The following is a 24,411-nucleotide window of genomic DNA, read 5'->3' as shown; positions in this document are numbered from 1 at the left end:
GGGTAGGGGGTCTCAATACAATGTTTGGGGGTGGGTCTGTTAAAGATGGGCATGGTTATCATGTAAGACAAAGACACGTTTGAGTATGTGCCATGCATGGTTTAGCATCCCTGGTCAGCCCATACAGTGCTTATGGAAATTTCTAAGGAGGAATCCAGATAGGAGGGGCCATAACAGAAACAACCGAGCAATAAGGTTCCAGATAAAATTGTAGCTCATATAGCTTTGCTTATGATACCTGCATGTTCAGTAGGTCAGTTTCCCAAGTCCACAAGGCAGTCTAGCATTTGTAGCTGCAGATGCAGTCTCTTACTTGCAGATTAAGTATTTCAGACCTATTTCACAAGAAATGCAAAATATTTTTCTTCTTTGTAGCCAATTAGAGAACACAAGGAAACAGACACGGGGACTGGACAATATATTACTGTTTGTTCTCTTTTAATGCCAGTAAGCAGTCATAAACTACTCATGCCGATTTAGATGTGAGTAGTACCGCTAGATATAAAAGTGACAGGGTTATACTAAATTCTTCAGTCATTCATCCCTGGCAAAATGAGTTCTTATCCCTAAATGGGATGCTTCCTACTGAAGTTTGAATAACTCTGAATATACAGGACCCTTTTGTAAGAAAGTGGCTCTGTATATACTGTTCCCTAATCGGTACAGGGTGTACAGAGTCCACAGTCCCCCAGGGTTTGACAGAGGTTAAAGTTAGATATAACCTTACTCTCTAAAGTGGTAGCTTGGTCGAGCAGTAAGGCAGTATCAGAGGACAGTGTGAAACATTTGTTGTACACACTCAGTCAGCAAATGGTCTCACACACTCAATAACTGAACTCTAGGCCAATGCCAATATATGCTTGTTTTATTTTAGAACCAACAATTGGAATTAAAATATACTTTCTCAGAATGAGATGCTTTATATAAATACTTTTGCAAGATGTATTTGGCTTTTGTAAACAGTTACAAGTGGTTGCAATAGACAACACTATTTTAAGCACAATAATACATTGAGTTCAATGGAAGTTTATTGTTATTTGCCACAGATTACTTTTAGGATTACTTTTGGAATTCCAGGACTGGATCCTAGATTCAGTCCTGGGTCCGTACTCAGAATCAAATGATGAAAGTCGACTTAATTATTGTAATGATTTTTAAACAATATTTAACTATTTTAAAAGTTGACACTTAGAAAATATTTCTAAGAAAACAGTCAATGATTCCCTATGGAAGAAAATTCAGGTTACAGGTACAGTATGTTCTCGTTACTTTTGTAATCCAGTACTGGGTGCCTAGACTCAGTACTGGGACCTTTACCCAAAACAGGTAAGTAATTACGTTTTCAGATATTATACGATTTTTGAAGAATATTTAAAGATTGCAGAAATCGACACTTAGAAGAAATTTCACAGAATAACAGTCAATGGTTTCCTATGGAAGAAAATTGAGTTAAGGATAAGTCCAGTTGTAGGTATTTTTCAGAGTCAGTGCTGGGCACAAAGATCCAGCACTGGGAGCTCACCTAAGAGCAGGTGAGTAAATTCGTTTTTGTCACTCGGCTGATTTTTGGTGAATACATGAAGATTTGAAAAGTCCACACTTAGAAGAAATTTCAGGAAAAAGCCAGTCAATGTTACCCTATGAGGAAAATAGAGTTTGCGGTTTAAGGGTAAGTACTTGACTGGCAGAGTTGAGGTTCTGGGCATAGACTCAGGGGTCCCCCAGGGTCAGGTAGGTACAGTTGGTTCACCCTCAGCGGCTCTAGGGCGGCCGGGTGCAGAGAGAGTTAGGCCCAATGTTATCCTATGAGGGATAGGGGGGCCTTGGTTGGTGGCTGCTGACTGGCAAGCTACGCGGCTGTGGGAGCTGGGCTCCTGGTCACTTACTCAGGGCAAGTGGGGAAGTAGGTAGGTGTAGAGTTTTCACTGCCAGGGCCACTCGGGCGGCTGGGTGCACGGTGCTTTTGAGCCTTCGGGCGCTCAATTGATTTCAATGGGAAATCTCCGGTTTAGAAAAAGACTGCAAGCTCGGGGACGAGTACTCTTCAGGAGCAACCACCACTTCGAGAGGTAAGTTGGGTAGTTGGAGGATAGGTAGGTACCCCGGGATTGGGCACAGGGGGCCGTGGGGCGCCGCGTGCAGGGGTGCCTTTTGGTGTCGGGAAATCTTACCCTCTGTTGATCGCGGTTGGGGGGGGCACCTTGTTCTGAGGCTGCAGGCTTCTTCCCGAGTGTCGAGGGAGGTCCTTGGGTGCCGGACTCGGGGTCACAGTCGCCGTGGGGTCGTCCTCAGGGTCTTTGTTCACTCCGGCACTGGCCAGGCTTGGCTGGTGCAGAGTGTGCTGGATTTGCGGTTCCAGGCTGCTGCCAGGGATTAGAGATAGGTTTTGAGTAGAGCCTCTACTCATGGGAGTCCCAGGGGCTTAGAGCCAAGAGGTAGCCAGGTCCTCCGGGGTTTGTGAGGTTGCTGGCCACAAGAGATGCCGGGTTGGAGCAGGAGCAGGTTCGAGGGTCGACAGGCTGGTAGGGCTGGGGCCAAAGCAGTTGGTGTCTTCCTCTTTTTAGCAGAAGCAGGGCAGGTCTTCTTTCTTCTTGCTCTTCTTTGTAGTTTGGAATCTGGAATCTGGGGAAGGAAGGTTCAGGGTGCCCCTAAATACTAGATTTAGGGGCGTTACAGGTAGGTGAAGGGCAGGGGCCGACGGGTCTCTGTCCTGGGGTGGGTACACCCCCTATCCTGCCTCTCTCCTGTGGGAGGGGGGTAGGAGCCTAGTCCTGATTGGGCAGGGCTTCCCATCTTCAAGATGGCGAGAGCCCGGAGGTGTGCTTCACCTGGCCTCCCCCACCTGAGGGGTGGGGTTGGCAGGCTGGCACATCCCCTGTCCTTATTTGGGGTTTCCGGCCAAGCTTCCCGCCAGAGTGGGGGGTTGCAGTGGCCTGGGAAAGCTCGCAGAGGCGGAATGCCTTTGAAGCTTCCCCCTGCCCATCCTGGGGGAGGAGATTTAGCACCTCGCCCAGGATGTGCATTGTTGCAGACCCAGGAGAGCAGGGGCTCTCCTACCCAGGGGTCCAGCAACATGTCTGCTGTGTGGCAGCCTAGCCAGCCTCAGAACAGACGTGGATTGTAGGTTTCAGGGGGCCTCTCTAAGATGCCCTCTGTGGTGGTTTGTACCTTAAATCACACTCTGGCATCAGTGTGGATTTAATGTGCTGAGCAGTTTGATACAAAACTTCTCAGTCTTCAGTGCTGCCATTATGGTGCTGTGGAGTTCGTGTTTGACAAGCTCCCAGCACCATATACTCTTAGCTGGCAGCACTGCACTTACAGGACCCAGGAATGGACCTGGGTACTGTAGGGGCACAGGGCTCCTGCCTCTGTGCCCACACCACTGGCATAGGGCACCCAGCTAGAGGGGTGGCTGATGTATGCCAGGGCAGTGTAGGTTGTGGGCATGGCACACAGGGATGTGTGCCATGTCGACTCTCTGTTTTGTCTTGTATCCAGACACTCAGCCTGCAAGAGCAGTGTGTGTGTTAGGGTACAGGGCCTCTAAGGGTGGCACAAATGAGTGCTGCACCCCTTAGAGGCTTTCCCTGGTCACAAGGCCCTGGGTACCTAGGGTACCATTTACCAGGGGCTGACATGTGGCCAGGGTTTGCCAATTTGGGTTTTGGCTGTTAGGCAGTTTTTAGGGAAGGAACACAGGCCCTGGGCACCTGATTGGCAGGAGCCCAGGGCATAACAAGGAAAAGTGCATCAGCTATTAGGCAACAAAGGGGGAAGTTACTGCAATAGAAACCCACTTTCTTACACCTTTTAGTACATTCACTGGAGATTTCAGTCTTTAAAAATGTTTAGTCGGTTAATCAATACTTTGTTTTTGTTACTTGTGTTTTTATTTGGGGGAGGGGGGGCAAAATTGGGACTAGAGTGATTCTTTCTATTTCCATGAAGTCGAGAAGCACCAGGTGTTTTTTAGAGCAGGGCCAAACAAAAGAACTAGAAGGGGGATCTGAAAAAGATCATTATAGAGCAAAACAAGCCTTCCGATCAACTTATCAGATTGTTGTTTTATCTAAAATAGATACCAGTTATTAGAAAAGGACACTTCATTCGTAATAATTTACAAATCCAACAAATTAGCAACTGCGATCAGCATATAAGTTCATGTGGAAACTCGATCTCAGACTTTTTTTTCCAGCCACTGAATTTGCAGATAACATGCAAAGTGCCATTCTCAAAACAATTGGGAAAAAGTCACGTTTTATGCCTCCTATAGAGATAAATTACCGGGCGCTTTTGAAAACAGTCCTCGGGGATATTTCAGAGTACTTTTCACCTAAGAGATTTAATAGATAACTCTCACACAAGGTAAAGTCAGCAATGAAAAGATTAGCCAAGAATGAAACTAAAGAAATTTAGATGGCATATAAGAGAGGTGCCGTAGTCATAATGGATAAAGATTCCTGGGACTTAAAGCTAACCCAATATTTTAACTATGAGAACACTTATTTGAAAGTGAGTAAAAATAATCCCATCAAGGGCCTACAAAAAACTTTAAACAACATTCTGGAAGCTGCTATAGGACAGGGCTTGATAACTGACAATATACGTGTTTATTAAAACGAGAGAATCCTACAATATCGCACACATTTATTTCCCAAGGTATATAAGGACTTAATAGAGCCACCTATGAGTCCCATTATATCAGCCTGTGATCCTGTACACCAACCAATTGGTAGGTACTTGGATTACGTTATAGGTTCAGTTTGTGGAATAATATTATAAAAGGAAATTCACAATCTACACACAGGATAAAAAGTATAGCGGAGGCACACATCTACATGTGACACTGTGTGGTATGTGTATTAACTGAAATGCTCATGTAGCCTTGAATATGTGGGAAAAGCGGAGAGGAAAATTAAGACCTGAATAGCAGAGTTGAACGGTTCATTAAAAAACAAGAACTTTAGGTCCAGAGTGATCTTACATTTTAAGGAACTCCCCAAGCAGCTGTCACAATTGAGATTCAAATTGGTGGAACAATTAAAAAACTGTAAGGTTGAAATCAATCTTAGACACTATTACAAAGGGAACTATTCTGGGTAAAGAGACTGGATACAGTGACGACAAGAGGTACGAATGATAACATTAATTACAGTTGCCATTTATAATCACAGTCTGTTGTCCTTTTAGGATTGTTATGTCTCTACCATTAGAAACAGTCACAAGAAGGTATGGGAACTCAAAGAAAATCCCATATTCTAACTGGGAGTACGTTAAGACGTCTGAGGTGCTGCACGCTATATTCTGCAGTGCACAACTTTATCATTAGCTTGATAATAATTCAAGTGGAAGACACACAATTAATGGATGGAATGCAGAACAAATCAATGCTCTCCATGCCACTGGAGTCAAGCTATCCTGGCCGAAGAGGGGTGAAACCCTGAAACTGGTCCTAAGATGCTTGTTTCCAGTCCAGGGAGAACCTGGCCTGGCAGTTCGGGCTGGACTGTTCCCATGAGGCACAGGGTCAAGTCTGATTTGCATATGGCTAGGTTCAAACTGGAATGGCATGGTGAGCAAAAAAACGATAGATTTAGGTCCAGATCTCTGTACTGGGGTGAATGTATGACATTGTTCTGCATTCCGTCCATCAGTTGTTGTTTTTGCAATAATTTAAGTGGGACATACTTGTCACTGCTGATGATAAATGTTCAGAGGCTGTTTCTGCTGGTAATTTTAGATTACGCATGACTTTTTCCAATCCAGCAGATCATCTTTTGCACTTCCAGGACTCACCAGTCGGTTTTATACACTAACATAGACATGGGATGCCTCCGAACAAGTTATAACCAGTCTTTCAAGATATTTCCTCCTCTACTGGGCTTGGCGTGACTTTACTGCTGTAAAATGGTTGCTATGCTACCCTCCGAATCAAATGGTACGAAGCTTCCTCTTAATCGGTGGATGTTTGGGCATACTGATCCTCTTCACCTTTGCTCTATTACATCTGGCATAGCAAGACGGTACCTAAAGTGCCGACTCTTGAGTCTAAGTCTCAGTACATCATATGGATACTAGATGAGTATTTCAAAAGACAATTCAAGATAGTGTTGGGAAGCTTGTCACTATATACTATACCAAAATAGTGTGCACAGTCCAGTGGATCCTCAGAGGTATAGCAGAGGCCTAAGTAGATAATACCTTACTCTCTTTTGTGGTAGTGTGGTTGAGCAGATAGTCTTATCAGGAGGGTAGATTTCTGGGCCAGACTGGGAACAGCAATCAGCCCTGGCAGATTGCTGCTCAACTGCAAACTGGCCCCCTGGGGGAAGGTGAGGGGCCTAGTACGATGCACCACTCTTGCTTTTGTTACAGGGGGGGCCATATTGCAGCACTGCTGCAAAACCGGCCCCCACGGTGACAGAACTGGCCCCCACCTCTCTGGTCCACTAGGGAAACACCAGGTGCTGGCTCCGCCCAGTCCGACCCTGGTAGTGTTAAGCATATCTGATAGAGACTACTAGCCGCAGATTCCTTAACGTAGAATTATCCCCAGGCGTGAGACTGGACCTGGAAAACTTTCTTTGCCCCAGCATCTCTGCGCGTGGGAGGGGTGGTACCACGCGACTCCGCCCTGACGTCCGCGGGCGTGACGTCAGCGAGGTTACATAAGCCCCACCCTGGTGCGCTGACATCAGTTTTCTTTTTTTTTTGCGTGCTACGTGGATCTGGATCGTGTCCCTGACCTGTTTTCAGGCCTTCTTTTCACGCTTTGCGTTGTGGGACAGTGTGCGAATGCCTTCGGGCTTCAAAACGTGTTCGTCTTATGCGCGCCCGATGTCGGCGACGCACCCTCAACCTATTTGCATGTGGTGTTTGGGCGAGCACCATGATTCCACAGACTGCGACGCTTGCCAGCATCTGAAGCCGAAGTCCCGGCGGGAGCGCCGGATATAACTCCTTTCGGCCCGCTTGTCCAGATCGGTGTCGTCCCCTCATCCTTCCCCCACGGAAGGGTTCAAGAATCGCCTATTCCGCTTCCGATATCGCCCGTCACCGAGGCCCCTAGAGTGTCGCTCGCCCGTCGGTTAGTCTTATAGCTTGTCCCCGAGGCCTGGTCCCTGCTCTGCAGAGGGCGCAGGTTCTCTATGGGACATGCGGCCTCATTCGTTGCCACCCTATCCAGTGTTGGGGCGACCAGGGCCCAAATGGAGGCCTTTGCTGCGGCTCTGCAGGCTTCCTTGGCCCCTCCTCCTCTTCCTGGGACGTCCGCGGATCCCTTGCCACGTGCAGGGCCTTCCGCGGAGTTACCAGCGGCTTCGGCACCGATGGGTTCGGCTTCAGGGTTTGGAGGTGTGGTATTGTCAGGTGCGGCCCTACGGAGTTCCCCTCTTTGACCCATGGCGTCTCTGCCTCGCCACAAACCTCCAAGGGGGGTCCCTGTGGTGTCGCGGGAGGTCGTCGGGACTCGAGGCTCGTCCCCGAGTCCTCCTTGGTCGTCTGGGCAGGTGGCGGCCTTGCCAGAGGCCTAGCTGACGCTGCTCAGGCGCTGACGGCTGTCTGCCCTGGCGGTGCCGCGGGTGCTCGCTAGGGGCCGGGGCGTGTCCCCCGGCGTGTCCCCGGGTCCCTCTCACCTCTCCACGCAGGCGACTGCCTTGTCAGAGGTCGAGTCGGCGCCTTTTCGGCGCCATTCTTTCGCCGGCCCCGCCCCATTCTCCTAGGGTGCAAGTGGTGGTGAAGTTCATCTCGAAGTCCCCTCCGGCGCCGGACGGCGTCACGCCGTCGCCTGTGGCGGACTCAACGGCGCCGAAAAGTCGTTGGGTCATCGACTCGTCTCCAGAGGCCCCCTCCTCTCCGGAGGTTCGTCAACTTTTCTTCTCTTCTTTCCCGCAGACCAGACGCTGCGTCGTGGCCTTTTGCCCGGTGTCTTCCAGGGAGGGCTCTTCGCCGTCCCCACGGCCACAGCCTTCCCCGGAAGCACCTCATGTCCCCCACTCGTCCGTGCATCTTCCACCATCCGGGGCTGGCCATTTCTTCCTCCAGCTGTACTCTGGGATGGCCGGCTTAGTTTACAGCCGTCACCCATGGAGGAATTGCTCTCCTCTCCACAACGCCCTACAGAGGTGAGTGCAGCCTTTGCCCGGGCCATTTCCACGGCCGCTGCCATTTTTCACATGGGCGACCCCGCCACCCCATTCCCTACGGACCATTTGCTTGAGGTTCTCCATCAGGTGGTGGACGGGAGCTGCTTCCATTCAAAGTTTCGCTCCATAATTCTCTTCTGGGGTCCTGGGGGCGTCCTGCCACGGGGTATCCGGTACCCCAGTCGCTCCTACACCGCCACCATCCTGCCCCGCACAATCCAGTTTGCCTTTCTTTCCACCATTCTACCCAGGGACCTCTTCTGCAGACTGCTTTTCCTGCCTTGCCTTTGGTATTGTTTCCTCCGTCACGGGAGGCCCGATGGTTGGATTCATGGGGGTGTAACATATTCGCTTCCGCTGCTTTGCGAGCGCTCAACGCGCTTTGTGTGTTGACCAGGGCTACTTCCAGCTTGTGGGATTCCGTGGAGTCCCTTCTGTCTTGTGCCTCTCCAGAAGGTGTCTGCGCTGATCTGCGGCGCCATGTGATGGATGGCCGGGAGTTGGCCGTGTTTATTCTTCGTTCGGCCCTGGATGTTTCTGATGCTCTCGGCCGCACTATGGCAAGTTCAGTAGATCTCCGTCGCCATGCTTGGTTGAGGGATAGCATTTTCCCTGAGAATGTTAGGGAGCGTCTGGATGACCTGCCTTTTGATGGGGTGCTTATGTTCAACACCCATGCGGATGCTGCCATTCAGCGGCTCCTTGCGGGGCTCCGTCCTCCTCCCCCTCCGTAAACTTGGCTTGTTGGTCCTTTGCTGCTTTCTGGGAGGCGTTATCCCACCTTTTTTCAGGGGTCTAGTGGTTCGGTTGGACCATCTGTATATTCTGTGTGGGTTGTCTTGCCTTCGGGGTCCTTAGGTTTGCCCCTTTGTGCTGTTGGCTGCTGGTACAGCCCCTTTGGCTTTTGTGGTTCTTTGGATGTTGGTACACCCGTATGGGTCCTCAGGTTGGTCCTTCTGTATGTTTTTTGTTTGGCTGATTGGCAAGCCATCTGTGGTTCTATCTGCAATTCCTTTATGTTCTTGTCCTCTGCTGTGGAATTTTTCCCTAAGAGGTGTTCCCATGTTTTCTTGGGACATATCATACCCTATGTTGGGTACTTGTAGCTAATGCATAGCTCTGTCCTGCGCTGGGAAGGTATGGTTGCCCTTTTTCTGGTTCCCTGCCTTTCCTGGCATCACTGTATACCACTGATGTGGTCTCTTTTGTCTTGTCCGGACGCAGCTTGCGCTGCTCCAGGTTCTATAATACTCAGTGATTGCTTCCTCGCTCAACCAGTCTGGCATGCTGTCTACGGTGGCGTGTTGTGGCGTTTCCGCTTTCCTGTCTGGCATTTCAGCCTGGTCCTCTGTCTGGTGTTCCAGGGCATCTAGGTTTCTCCTGGCTTTCCTTTGTTCTGGTTGACGGCTTGGATCTGTCCTCCGTGTCTCTCCTCTTTCTCTTCTGGCTGGTCCCCCTTCTCTTTGTGGGTCGGTATGTGTCTATAGGACGCTCCTCCTTTGGGGATTGTTCTGAATTTCCCTGGCCTCTGCCCTCGGCTTCCGCCTGGCTTGTTCTGGGTGCACTGTTCCTTCGTATTGCCAGCTGCCGTCTGCGCACGCCTGCTCGTTCTGGTCCACCGCCGTGGCCCTTGGTGTTCTCTTGTGCCCCTGCCTCTTGTTCTGCTGGGGCTTTGCTTACCTGTGCCTTTCTTCTTACACCTGCGCTTCTTGGCTGTGGAGCCGTTGCTGCCTTGTCTGCTGCCTTGCGTCTGATGCCTGCTCAGCTGTCCTCTATCGCTGTGTTTTCCTACGGCGGGCTCTGCCTCTGGTTCTACCGCTCCTCCCTGGAGTTGGGGTGGTTCATTTCCTCCTGGCTGCTCCTCTGCAGCTGTCTGTCCCTACGAGGGTTTGTGGCAGTTGTACCTTGGATGGGCTTGGGGTCTTCTGGTCTTCCCCTCGCCTTGTTCTTGCTTACTTCTGCTTGGTAGGGGCTGGGCTGCCCTTCTTGTCCCCGTGACTCGTCCCCTGCTGGGGCCCTGTGTTTCTTCCTACTGGGGAGGTTCTCTCGCAGGCCCTCCTCCCCGCTGGGTATGGCTAGGGTATCTATTCTACGTTAAGGAATCTGCGGCTAGTAGTCTCGATCAGATGTACAAGTTACTTACCTTCGGTAATGATGTATCTGGGAGAGACGATTCTAGCCGCTGATTCCTTCACGGCCCGCCCTTCCTCACCGTTCTGCGAGGGCCTTCAGTTTGGTTTTCTGCACGTTCTGCTTGATTGTTCCACTCCTTCCTTTATTATACATGGTCGGTTGGTTCATGTGAGCTTCTGCATCCCTCCACCCTGGTTTTTTCTCCAGTGTAGGGGCCTACTTTTACTCTGATCCCTTTTACTTGCTTAGGGTTTGCAGTCCTCTACGTTGTTTTTTTTTTTTGCCTGTACCTCGGCCTTTTCGCTCATTTCAGGGGATACGGCCCTCCTTGATCGTGTTGTCTGGGGGTGAATTGCTGTTACTCCTCTGTTCCGGGCTTGTTGCCCTTCACTGTTGTGGATTTTGATTGCAGTCTCTCTGTCTTCTGCTATGGCGTTTTTCACATGCTTTCTGCCTCCAGGGAGGATGTCGCCTTAGCTTGCAAGGGTGTTCCTCAGAGCGGTGCTCTGCTCTTTCACTGCTGTGGCTTTCACCGTTCTGGCTTTTTCTAACCCCCCCGGCGCGCAGAGATGCAGGAGCAAAGAAAGTTTTTCCGGGTCCAGTCTCACGCCTGGGGATAATTCTATGTTAAGGAATCTGCGGCTAGAATCTTCTCTACAAGATACATTTTTACCGAAGGTAAGTAACTTGTACGTTTTGTACACACTTAAGAAATGATGTCACACACTCGAAGACTGCATCCAGACCAAATGATTTTTTTTTTGTTTGGTTTTTTTTTTGTCCTCATTTGCCTCTATCGCACCATTTCGCTTTTCTTGCGAGCCAAAATGTCCAACACCTCATTTGCTGACATAAGATTAACAGAGGTGGAGTCGCCGAAAGACGCCCTGGAATAATAGCTCCCACCATCTGAAATCCAAAACACCCCCGAACCAAACCTACCACAATGGAAAAGGTGCTGTCAGCCGAGGCAGAGAAGGGCTTAATCATAGGACCCAAGAACTAGTAGATTTAGGAGTGAAGTACTTGCATCAATTCAGAGTAAGATGGGTGCCCAGAATGCCTGCCTAGATCGGCCCTTAATTGACCTATCTAGATTTGCAACATTTCTTACTGACGATAGCCACTCTTGACAGCTTGGTGGAGTCTGGGATACCCACAACTTGCAGATCTCCCTGCGGGCCAATAAAATCGCATAGAAGATCAACTTCACATGGTCCTCGTTAGTTACATTTCTAGTGTCCAACAGCCCAAAAATAACTAGTGAAGCGCTTACCTCCACTTGGAACTTCAGAGCATCGGAAAGTGCTTTACTCACAGCACACCAAAAAGGTTGGATCTTTGGGCAGAGTAGAAACATGTGGAGATCGTCTTCCTTCATGCTGCCACATTTTGGACACGGCCCATCTCCTCGACGACCAAACTTCGATAACCTCTGGAGGGACCAGTAAGCCCTATGAAGGGTGAAAAGATGGTTCCTTCTCAGGTATGCAGGTTTAACTATTTTGTACAATGTAGACATAGATACTTGCCATTGGTCTTCAAGCGTAGCTAACGGCAAGCATCTCCCCCCATAGATGACTCGGGAGGCTGAAATCTCCATCTTCCATCTCCACCATGAACCAGTACCAAAGTGCGACTTCCTTGATAGGAGACTGTCTGGAGATCAATTTCTCCTCGAATTCGTTATAGACCCCCATTTTTGTCCTGGATGCTTGGAACCAACTTAGAACTTAGAGGTATTTAAATCTAGATATTCTTAGATTTGTCTTCTGCCTATAATCCTCCCAAGAGATTAAATGATCTTCGTGTAAGAGATGATTCCAAACTGCTATGCCCGCTTCCCTTAATGGTGTGGCCAACGCATCTTTGACCCAATCAGGGGACCCTGGAGAATCCCAAATAGGAGCAAAATGACTGAAGTATGGCAATTTCACAGCTCTTCTAACTCTATACCATGTCTCAGCCATACCCTTTAAAAATGTTAATCTGACCTTTTTGTAGTATTTTGGGTCTGCATACTTAAACATAAAGCCTCCTCCACTCAAACGGTGACTTCTCATCTCAACCTCAAAGAGTCTGCCCATTTCTGAATTAGATGGAGTAACCAAAAGCATCCTGCCGTTTTTTAACAGAAAGGACCAGGAGTAAACAAGCAGATCAGGTAACGCTAGTCCACCTTTTTCCAGCCTCCTTCTCAACTTCTTCCAGGAAATTCTAGGCCCGTTAGAGGCCCAAATGAAAGAACTGATCTGACCCTGGAGTTTTGAAAACCAAGCTTTGCAGAAAGGGAGAGGAATGGCCTCAAAGGAAAGTAAACTTCGGTAGGATTACCATTTTTATGAGGTTGACCCGACCAAACAAAGTCAGCGGGAGATGCCCCCAGTTCTTCAACAGGGTAACCACTTCCTTCTTAACTATCTCGAAATTTACTTCTGTGAGCTTAGCAATGTCCTGTGTAATCCTTATCCCTAGATATCTCATATCCTTAGTACATCTTTTTCCATCTGCTGTTTGGTTCCAGGTCATCACCTCATTTTTTCTTGTTGATCTTATACCCAGAGAGTTTTCCGAAATCCGTAGTGATTGTTAACACAGACTTCAGTGCAGTGTGGATGTCGCTAGTAAAGACCAAGATATCATCCGCATATAGGGCAATCTTCTTACTCCAGCCATTATACTGGAATGCTAGGATATCTGGGGAGGCCCTAAGCCGTCTAGCTAGAGGTTCTATATATAGATCAAATAAAAGAGGGGACAAAGGGCAGCCCTGTCTTGTTCCCCTTGATATCTGTATTGGTTCTGACAGGGCCCCGTTAACAAGTACTCTAGCAGAGGGTGCAGCATAGATTCCCTCTAAAATTTTGGATATATTTGGGCCAATTTTAAAAGACTTGACTACTGCTTTTAAAAAGACCCAATTGACACGGTCAAACGCTTTAGCAGCGTCAAGTGCCATAACCGCTAAAGGGAGGTTGTACGTGGTAGCCAAGTCAATTGCCCCAATAAGATTGAATGTCAGTTCTTTGAGCATTCTACCACAAATAAAGCCCTTTTGATCTTCTTGCACTATCAGAGGAATTACCCCGTTGAGCCTCTCTGCTATAATTTTTGTAAACAGCTTATAATCACAATTTAAGAGTGATATTGGCCTATATGAATCGCACTTTTGGGGGGATTTACCAGATTTCAAAATTAGAGCAATGGTAGCCTCTTTCCATGAATTCAGAAAATCCAGACCAGAGATAAAAATATCGTTAAACATGTTTAGCAGAATTGGTGCCAGAATGTCCTCCAAGGCCCTATAAACTTCATGGGTAAGACCATCGGGGCCGGGGGCCTTCCCTTTCTTACCCTTGCTTAGTATTATCTGTAGTTCCCTTATACTGAACTCGACGTTCAGACGCTGAGACTTTTCCATTGGTAGCTGTACACACGCGTCTTGCGCCAACCACCTAGCAGCTTCTTCGGGAGTCACAGATAGATCCTCCTGATAAACTTCCCCAAAATATTTTAAAAATGCCGATTCGATAGCCTGGTTATCTGATAATAGACCCCCGGTTTGCTCACAACTGATCTCTTTGATTATATTTTTGACCTGATCACTCTTAGTTTTCCACGCTAGTAGCTTACTGGAACCCTCCCCATACTCAAAATGCTCTAAGCGGCTTGTCTCCCTGCGTTCCATGACCTTTGCTTGAATGATGGCAGACAGGGATGCTTTCCCTGACTCGATTTCAATCAACCTGGTGTCCTGCTGTGCCAAGTTCTCGGTAGAGATCAGATCAGTCTCGAGCAACCGAATTTGCTGCTCTAAGTCTAAAGTCTTTTGCAGGTATAGTCTTCTCCTAGCAGCTGCGAGAGTACCTAATCTACCCCTTAAGTAGGCCTTATAAGAGTCCCAAACTATTCCCATTGAAGAGGACCCCAGATTGTTATCAAAAATTCTATACTCCACTATAATTACGAAGAGGGGGAGGAAGGGAGGGGTTGGGGGGTCCAGGCCCAACCAGGTACACCTTGAGAAGCGTCCAAGCCACGAATTTCGGGGTTGAAACTGTGGAGGCATCCCAGAAGGAAGTAGACTCCAAAATTAATGCTGTAAAGACACAAGTTATAAGGGAGAGCCAGAGACCTGTCGGAACACTAAAGGAGCGAGTTGTTAAAGGGACACCAACATGTAATAAATTAACTAAAAAGAAATCAAGCTTTGAACGCAAAATTAAAGTTACCCCCTCACTCAGGAACTCAGGACTTACTTTAGTGTTCTACCTAAAACTATTATTCTGAGTAATACCCTTCCGCCTGCAAGTATGAGCTTGGATGTAGCGCCTGAAAAGTCTCTACTAGAGAAGACGGATAATAGTCTGTCTGCGGCCTCGGTCTCTACCTCTCTCTCAAAATATACACCTAGTATGGGCGACTGGTCCAAATATGTTTCATTAAATCGCTTTCATGCGTTGGCAGAACTTCCTCCTGCCGAGGGTCCCCCCAGTCTGGTTGAAGACACTACAGATCTGCCTAGTCAGGGTGAAAATGAAGTCGTTACTGAAGTTATTCGAGAGGACTTGTGTTCTCCCCTGGAAAAATCTGCTAAGGGAGATATGTCAATTGCTAATCTCCTCAAAACTCTTACGAAGGAAATAAAAAATCGTTTTGAAATTTCGGAGGCTAATCAGAAAGACATTAGAGGTGTCTGTGATAATTTGGAAAGAAAATTTGACGACCTATGTTCAAGAACTGTGATCTTTGAAGGAGAAATAAAGATTCTAAAAGAGGCAGTAGAGGGTAATGCAGTAGAACTAGAGGTTTTAAAAAGGAAGGACAGAGAGCAACAGTAGAGGTTAGAGAGATTAGAGAATTTTCAAAGGAGAAACAATCTGAAGTTCCTGAAAGTACCAGAGGGCAAAGAAGGGGAGGATATTAAATCCCTTGTAGTTCACCTGATTAAAAAAGAGCTATTGTTCGAGGAATCAGAACAGGAGATCAGTAAGGATATTCAGAGGGTACACAGGGATCCCTACAGATCTAACCCGAATAGAGTTAAACCCAGGAGAATTCTGGTAAATTTCCAATCATACTCCCTTAAAGAGAAGATCCTCTTGCGTGCTCTGTCAAAAAAGGCAATGGAAAGTGATGGAGTTAAGTTCGAAATTAGGTCAGACATTTCAATTGAGACTTCGAACAGGCAATGGGAATTGGGCAAAAGAATAGATCCTCTTAGGAAGTTAGGTGCATCTGTACAATTAAAATTTCCAGCTATGCTAAAAGTAATGCTTAATAATAAGATGCACTCCTTCCGTTCCGTTGAAGAAGTAGACAAGTTCATGGAGGAGGTTCAGTTAGGGACCCTGTAGAGGATATATCTCTCTTGTTATTCTTTGCGGAACACTGAATTTCAGCTCTAGAATAGATGCTTCAAGTAAAATTTCCAAAAATCTTAAGAAGGTTTATTTGTATAGGGCTAATCTATACCTGTTCTCTTTTCTTTCTCTTTTCTTCTTCTTTTTTTCTTTTGTAATAATTTGATGCATCTCTGTGGGAAGGGCACTCATAGGGCTTTCCTACTTGGTAAGTCAGGGGAGGGATTTCCTGGGGGGTGGGGGAGGTTGTTGTTGTCAAACACAGGGTGGGAAGCATCAAGGGAAAAAAACAAAAAATACCCTTGTTTGCCTCAGTGATATTTTAATCTACAGCCAATGTCCGACTTACTATGAAGCTCACAGATCATGTCCAAGAAAGTAGCTAAGGTAATAAGAATACTTTCCTGGAATGTCAATGGTTTGCGGGTCAGAGCTAGACGGGAGATAATACTGCAATACCTGAGGGACTGCTGTGCACAAATTATGATTTTACAGGAGACCCATTTGACAGAGGCTGAGAGTTTAGATTTTTTCAAAGCTAAAAAATGGATCTCCTGTGCACTTGTATCAAAGCAGATGGCGGTCACCAAAAGTGTAGCAATCCTAATAAAAAAAGGGACGGATATTATGGTAGAAGGTAATGTCTCAACTATTTCGGGTAGATGGTTGGTAGCAAAGTTAAAGATCTACGGTTATAAATATACTCTAGTTGGCTACTATGGCCCAAATCAGGATGACACAGGTCCCCTCGATGCTCTGTATGCAGAGCTACTGAATTGTCCGGACCCAATTATTATGGCTGGAGAGTTCAATTCAGTGATCGACCATTTGCTGGATAGATCATCAAATAGTAGAGCTGAAGGCAATCCAAAAATATCTGCACTATTACATCATGTGATTAAACAACTGGGCCTGTGCGATATTTGGCGACATAGGATGGGTCTCCATAGAAGCTACACATTTCATAATAAGAAATATAAACACCATTCTAGGTTTGACTACTTTCTAATCGACAACAGATTAAAGGATTTGGTATCGGATATCCAGCATATAGGTGTACATATCTCAGATCACTCTGCTGTACTACTCTCTATAAATTTGGTCCAGGTAAGGCCCCGATCTAGATGGACATTAGACCGTACTATCATGTTAGAGCCACAGTCTCTCGATATTTTGAAAAAAGAGAGTGTAGAATTTTTTGATCCAGACCAATTGTTGGGCATAAAAAGTTTTTCTGTTTTAGTTCTAGAACCAATATTTACTTAGTAAATGTTTAGAATCACAGTAAACACTATATTTGTAGGAACATTCACATTACTTTTGCAGTTGAGAAAACAGTTCAAAAGCTTTTGAGATTACTTCTAGATTATTTTTTAGATTACTTTCCCAACACACTCCTGACACAGTACGAGACAGTTCAGCACTTAGAAGAATTTTCAGAGAAAGCCCACCATTCAGCCCTATGGAGAAAAACGAAGTGTTAAGCTTTCAGGGAAGTACACGGTGTGAGAAAGTGGCTCTGTATATACTGTTCCTTAATAGGTACAGGGTGTATAGAGTCCACAGTCCCCAAGGGTTTGACAGAGGCTAAAGTTAGATATAACCTTACTCTCTAAAGTGGTAGCTTGGTCGAGCAGTAAGGCAGTATCAGAGGACAGTGTAAAGCATTTGTTGTACATACTCAGTCAGCAAATGGTCCCACACACTCAAGAACTGAACTCTAGGCCAATGGTTTATATATAAAAAATATATGCTTGTTTTAATTTAGAACCAACAATTGGAATTAAAATATACTTTCACAATTGACTTTTGTAAACAGTTACAAGTGGTTGCAATAGGCAACACTATTTTAAACACAATAATGCATTGAGTTCAATGGAAGGTTCATGTTATTTTCCACAGATTACTTTTAGGATTACGTTTGGAATTCCAGGACTGGATCCTAGATTCAGTCCTGGGTCAGTACTTAGAATCAAGTGATGAAAGTCGACTTAATTACTGTGATGATTTTTAAACAATATTTAGCTATTTTAAAAGTTGACACTTAAAAAATATTTCATAGAAAACAGTCAATGATTCCCTATGGCAGAAAATGCAAGTTACAGGTATAGTATGTTCTCGTTACTTTTGTAATCCAGTACTGGGTACCTAGACTCAGTACTGGGACCTTTATCCAAAACAGGTAAGTAATTACGTTTTCAGATATTATACGATTTTTAAAGAATATTTAAAGATTGCAGAAATTGACACTTAAAAGAAATTTCACAGAAAAACAGTCAATGATTTCCTATGGGAGTAAATTGGGTTACTGGTAAGTACAGTTGTAAGTATTTTTCAGAGTTAGTGCTGGGCACCAAGATCCAGCACTGGGAGCTCACCTAAGAGCAGGTGAGTAATTTTGTTTTCGTTACTCGGCTGATTTTTGGTGAATATTTTAAGATTTGAAAAGTCCACACTTAGAAGAAATTTCAGGAAAAAGCCAGTCAATGTTACCCTATGAAGAAAATAGAGTTATCGGTTTAAAGGTAAGTACTCGACTGGCAGACTTGAGGTTCTGGGCATAGACTCAGGGTTCCCCCAGGGTCAGGTAGGTACAGTTGGTTCACCCTCAGCGACTCTAGGGCGGCCGGGTGCAGAGTGAGTTAGGCCCAATGTTATCCTATGAGGGATAGAGGGGGCCTTGGTTGGTGGCTGCTGACTGGCAAGCCACATGGCTGTGGGAGCTGGGCTCCTGGTCACTTACTCAGGGCAAGTGGGGAAGTAGGTAGGTGTAGAGGTTTCACTGCCAGGGCCACTCGGGCGGCTGGGTGCAGGGTGCTTTTGAGCCTTTGGGCGCTCAATTGATTTCAATGGGATATCTCTGGTTTGGAAAAAGACTGCAAGCTCGGGGACGAGGATTCTTCAGGTGCCACCACCACTTTGAGAGGTAAGTTGGGTAGTTGGAGGATAGGTAGGTACCCCGGAATTGGGCACAGGGGGCCGTGGGGCGCCACGTGCAGGGGTGCCTTTTGGTGTCGCGAAATCTTACCCTCTGTTGATCGCGGTTTGGGGGGGGCACCTTGTTCTGAGGCTGCAGGCTCCTTCAGGAGTGTCGAGGGAGGTCCTTGGGTGCCGGACTCGGGGTCACAGTCGCCGTGGGTCGTCCTCGTGGTCTTTGTCCACTCCGGCACTGGCCAGGCTTGGCTGGTGCAGAGTGTGCTGGGTTCGCGGTTCCGGGCTGCTGCCAGGGATTAGAGGTAGGTTTTGAGTAGAGCCTCTACTCATGGGAGTCCCAGGAGCTTAGAGCTAAAAGGTAGCCAGGTCCTCTGGAGTTTGTGAGGTTGCTGGCCACAAGAGATGCCAGGTTGGAGCAGGAGCAGGTTCGAGGGTCGACAGGCCGGTAGGGCTGGGGTCAAAGCAGTTGGTGTCTTCCTCTTTTTAGCAGCTGCAGGGCAGGTCTTCTTTCTTCTTGCTCTTCTGTGTAGTTTTGAATCTGGAATCTGGGGAAGGAAGGTTCAGGGTGCCCCTAAATACTAGATTTAGGGGCGTTACAGGTAGGTGAAGGGCAGGAGCCAATGGGTCCCTGTCCTGGGGTGGATACACCCCCTATCCTGCCTCTCTCCTGTGGTAGGGGGGCAGGAGCTTAGTCCTGATTGGGCAGGGCTTCCCATCTTCAAGATGGCGAGAGCCCGGAGATGTGCTTCACCTCGCCTCCCCCACCTGAGGGGTGGGGTTGGCAGGCTGGCACATCCCCTATCCTTATTTGGGGTTTCCGGCCAAGCTTCCCGCCAGAGTGGGGGGTTGCAGTGGCCTGGGGAAGCTCACAGAGGGGTGGCATGCCTTTGAAGCTTCCCCCTGCCCATCCTGGGGGAGGAGATTAAGCACCTTGCCCAGGATGTGCATTGTTGCAGACCCAGGAGAGCAGGGGCTCTCCTACCCAGGGGTCCAGCAACATGTCTGCTGTGTGGCAGCCTAGGCAGCCTCAGAACAGACGTGGATTGTAGGTTTAGGTTTCAGGGGGCCTCCCTAAGATGCCCTCTGTGGTGCTTGGTACATTAAATCACACACTGGTATCAGTGTGGATTTAATGTGCTGAGCAGTTTGATAACAAACTTCTCAGTCTTCAGTGCTGCCATTATGGTGCTGTGGAGTTAGTGTTTGACAAGCTCCCAGCACCATATACTCTTAGCTGGCAGCACTGCACTTACAGAACCCAGGAATGGACCTGGGTACTGCAGGGGCACAGGGCTCCTGCCTCTGTGCCCACACCACTGGCATAGGGCACCCAGCTAGAGGGGTGGCTGATGTATGCCAGGGCAGTGTAGGTTGTGGGCATGGCACACAGGGATGTGTGCCATGTCGACTCTGTTTTGTCTTGTATCCAAACACTCAGCCTGCAAGAGCAGTGTGTGTGTGTGTTAGGGTACAGGGCCTCTAAGGGTGGCACAATGAGTGCTGCAGCCCTTAGAGGCCTTACCTGGTCACAAGGCCCTGGGTACCTAGGGTACCATTTACCAGGGGCTGACATGTGGCCATGGTTTGCCAATTTGGGTTTTGGCTGTTAGGCAGTTTTTAGGGAAGGAACACAGGCCCTGGGCACCTGATTGGCAGGAGCCCAGGGCACAACAAGGAAAAGTGCATCAGCTATTAGGCAAAAAAAGGGGGGGGGGGGTTACTGCAACAGAAACCCACTTTCTTACACACGGTTTAAGATGTGATGTTTTGGTGGGTAGAACAAGGTTTCCCCAAGGTCAGGTTTGCACTTACAGGACACCACCAGCGGCACTAGGGCAGTCCGGCGCAGAGTGCCAATGTTAGCACGTCGGTTAAGGACTGCTCATGGGCAGGCCAATCGGTCTGGGGAGCCAAGCTCCTAGGGATAAGTTAAGGGGTAAGGGGGTAACAGGTTGGCACCAAGTCCACACCACCAGTGGTACAGGGGTGGCCAGGTGCAGGGGTGCTCAGGTGGTGTCATGAGCCCTATGCTTTTCAATGGAGGATGTTAGTCACAGTAAAGGACTGCAGGCTGGACCCAGAAGACAGGACGAAGGTAACCAACGACTAGAGGATAAAGATGAGGAGTTGCTGGACACTAGTACACCGCCGGTCGGGCACCTCAGAACCCAGGAGCTGCAAGCACAGGGATTTTCTTTTGAGTCTGGTTATTCTCACTGGTTCCGGTCGGGTTTATGTGGGGGACCCTTCAGGATGAGGCTGCAGGCATCGAGGAGAAGGTCGGTGGAGGTCGTTCAATGCTGAATCACAGATGGGGATCGCTGGGGTTTTGGGCCACTCAAACTCGGGCTGTGGGCGTCGGGTGCAGAGTAGTGAGTACTCCCGGATCCGGCTGGATCTGGAGTCATGGCCTGGGTTGGTGTTGGGCAAATCCGATGTCTATGAGAGATCAGAGTTTCTTGGGAAGGCAGGGCAGGTCTCCGGGTTTCTTAAAGGCTGCAGGACACGCCAGGTTCAGCTCATAGGGGTTTCAGAGCAGGAGACAAGCCGGTAGGGATGGGACCAAAGCAGTTGTCGTCCTCTTCTGCAGCACGGCTCTTCGGTCATTCTTCCTCTGGTCACATTCAATCTGAAGAGGCAAGGTTCAGGGGTGCCCCAAAATACTAGATTTAGGGGCGTTATAGGGGTGTGCAGGTTGGGACCAATGGGTCCCTTCCCCGGGGTGTCTACACTTCTTAGTATGCCACCCTTCAGTGGGAGGGGGGTATAGGCCTCTTCCTGATTAGAGGGGTCTCCCCGTCTCCAAGATGGGGACTTAGAGGTGGCCTTCCCCACCTGAGGGGTGGGGTTGGCAAGGGTGGGCACACCTCCCTTCCTGGCTAGGTTTCCCCGCCGGTTCTCGCGCCCAAACTGGGGGACAGAAATGGTGGGAGCCACTTGCTGATAGCAGCAAAAGGCTGGGGGCAGTTAACAAAGGCAGGAGGCCTTTGATGCTCCCTCTTCGAGGAGCCTGCCCATCCTGAGGGAGGAGGCATGACACTTCTGCCCAGGGTGTACTTTGTTTTCAGACCCACAGAGCAGAGGGCTCTCCAACCAGGGGTCCAGAAATCTGTGTGGTGATGGAAGATGGCTGGGAGCCAGTCAGAAACTACACCGGAGTTGGTTGTTTTTCAGGGGGCATCTCTAAGATACCCCCTGTGTGCATTTTCCATTAAATCCAGCACTGGCATCAGACTTCAGTAAAGCCATCATGGAGCCGTGGAGTTTGTGTTGACAAACTTCCAGTCCATGCATTCAAAATGGCTTCACTGCACAGACACTGTAGAGGCATATTGCTCTCTCAGCTATGCCCTCACCTGGGTATGGTACATCCTGCCTTTAAGGCTGTAAAGCCTGCTAGAGGGTTGACTAACCATGCCACAGGCAGTATTGTGGGGGATTGCACACAGGGGTGTGTGCCAAGTCAACTCTTAAGTATGGTCTGCACCAAAACAAAACACCCAGTCTGCAATGCAGGGTGGGGGTGTTAAGGTCAGGGTTCTCTGAGGGTGGCATAATACATGCTGCTGCCGTCAGAGGTGTTTTGTGGTCACAAGGCCCTTTTTCCCAGGGGTACCTTTTACAAAGGACTTGCATGTGACCCAGAGGTGTTCCAGTTGTGGGTACAAAGCTTCAGTTTTAGGAAAGCACACAGGTGCTGGGGCCTGGTGAGCAGGATCCCAGCACACACTCAGTCAAGTTGTCATCAGGTATCTGGCAAAGAGTTAGGGGTAACAATGCAAAAAGGGACACTTTGCAAAGATGGCATCTGCCCTTATGACCCCATGTGATCTTTTTCTAGATCTTCTTGATAAGATAGACCGTCACCATATCATTTTGTAAATAGATCTTCTTCTCCGTTGTGCCATATATTTGCCATACCCAATGAGAATGCTAGTTGTGGATTCTCTATATTTTGAATGATTAGCAGTGCATGAATAGGGGGCAATTTTTTTTCTTAGACACTCGAAGATGTCACCTGCCTATGCAGCCCATTACAAGCTCTTATTAAATAGCATTAAATGAATGAAGGGCTCAACTGTAATTGCTGACAAAAGAACGATGGATTTAACCCAGATCTTTTGACTGGGCAGAATGTTTGCATTGTCAGCATTCCGTCCATCATTTGCTTGCTGTAACACTTTTCGCCCTAAGTGGGATGGTGTAGGAGAGTAGGGTCTGCTATCCTATGGTCACCCCAAATTTTTGCTTTTTGCTTCACTGGTTTTTGACATATTGAGGCTGTGGGCCTGCCAATCAGACCCCCAGCCTGCTGTTCTCTCTACTAAATTTACACTATGCACCCTAGGTGCATAACCAATTGGAAGTGGATCACCCTGTGAGCCCCTGTACCAGTGTACACTAGGTACCCAGGGCATTGGTGTATCTAAGGCCTACCAGGGGCTGAAGCATGTATTGTGCCACCCCTGGCCTGGCCTAACAAATTTGACACAACTGGCTGATCACTCAGCTGGGGTAAGTTGGTGTAACCACCTCTTACTTAGGTGTAGTATACCTATACCTAACCTTAAATGGGACACATGTTAACCTATCAGTCACTCCTATGGCAGGCCTTAACAATCCTGAAGGCAGAGTGCTTGGTTCCATGTGAGATGGTGCTCTGGCATGAGCTGAGCCTGTCTGCAGTGGTCGGAACAACTTCCTTCTACTGTTTCCAGATATCGTCATACCATATACTCTTAAGTGCATTATGAACCTCGCGGTTAAATGCTATCTTTGGTTTGGCTTTATCAAAACATGTCGAGTAAGGTGTCATACGAATTGGAATACTAACCCCTCGCCAATTCTGGCGACGGGGTTAGCATTCCACCCTTCTAGAGGGACACGACATGTACAGTACCTGAAACACGGGTAAAATCAGACATAGCCTCAGCTCCACAAAATGGATGCTGCCACCACAGACACAAGTCTGCCCTCCTGCTGCTGGGAGTCCTTCCAGCTTGGGAGGTGTGGACAAAGGGTTTCCTGCCAGGGGAGGTGCGTGCACCACCCCAGACAGGATTTTGTGTATTGGTCAGGTAGGGCTTGAAAGGAACCAGACATGCCTGAGGCTCACAAGGAGCCTCGGTGCATATGCCAGTTCAAACCGGTCCTGGGGCACACCAGCCCTGGACCTGGGGCGAGCTGGACAAAGGATTGGGGGTGTAACCACCCCCCTTCCTGGTCCCACCCTTAGGGAGGGACCTAGCAGGTAGTCCGGCCCCTAGAATCCGAATAAAGGTAGGAGCTATGTCCTAAGACTTTAGACATCCTAGAATCAACTTAACTACAAGAAGAAGACGGGAACTTCGACGGTCTGCCGCACAGAGGACTGAAGGCAATCTCCCCTGTGGTCAGGGAGTGACCACCTTGCTAACGCAAGCACCATCCAGCGAATCAACGTCTGCTTTGCCGCCGCCTCCCGCCGGAGCCCGAGCCCAGAGACTGACAAGACCTGGACCTCCAGACCTCTCACCGCCCGATCCACAGTCCCTGAAAAGAAGGAACCCGTGGAGTCAACGAGACACGTGGAGCCAGCCATCTTGAAAAGACCACGACAAGCTGCAAGCGCGACAACCGAGGCTCCCTCCAAGTTGTGCTTTGGGTCCTGAGAAGCCCAACACCCGAGCAGCATCTGCACCAAAGGTGAGCCCTCCAGCATCTCCACGATCTGCGTGGGGCCCCTCTGCATTTTGCCACTCGACGCGCCTAACCGGTTGCTGGCCCGTTGGCTAGTGGCCATCTTTGCGACGAACTTCAAGAACTACACTGCTGGTCTGGTTGCTCCAGACTGG

General features: G+C 48.3%; 1 protein-coding gene across 16 annotated transcripts in view; it reads left to right on the top strand.

Annotated features, from left to right (window-relative positions):
- Positions 1-24,411, top strand: part of AFDN (afadin, adherens junction formation factor) — a 1,598,291-nt gene that overhangs the window by 726,677 nt on the left and 847,203 nt on the right. The window lies entirely within an intron of this gene.

This window comes from Triturus cristatus, chromosome 6 (assembly GCF_964204655.1).
Source record: "Triturus cristatus chromosome 6, aTriCri1.1, whole genome shotgun sequence".
Classification (NCBI taxonomy): domain Eukaryota; kingdom Metazoa; phylum Chordata; class Amphibia; order Caudata; family Salamandridae; genus Triturus; species Triturus cristatus.
This window is presented reverse-complemented; position numbering and strand designations above follow the sequence as displayed.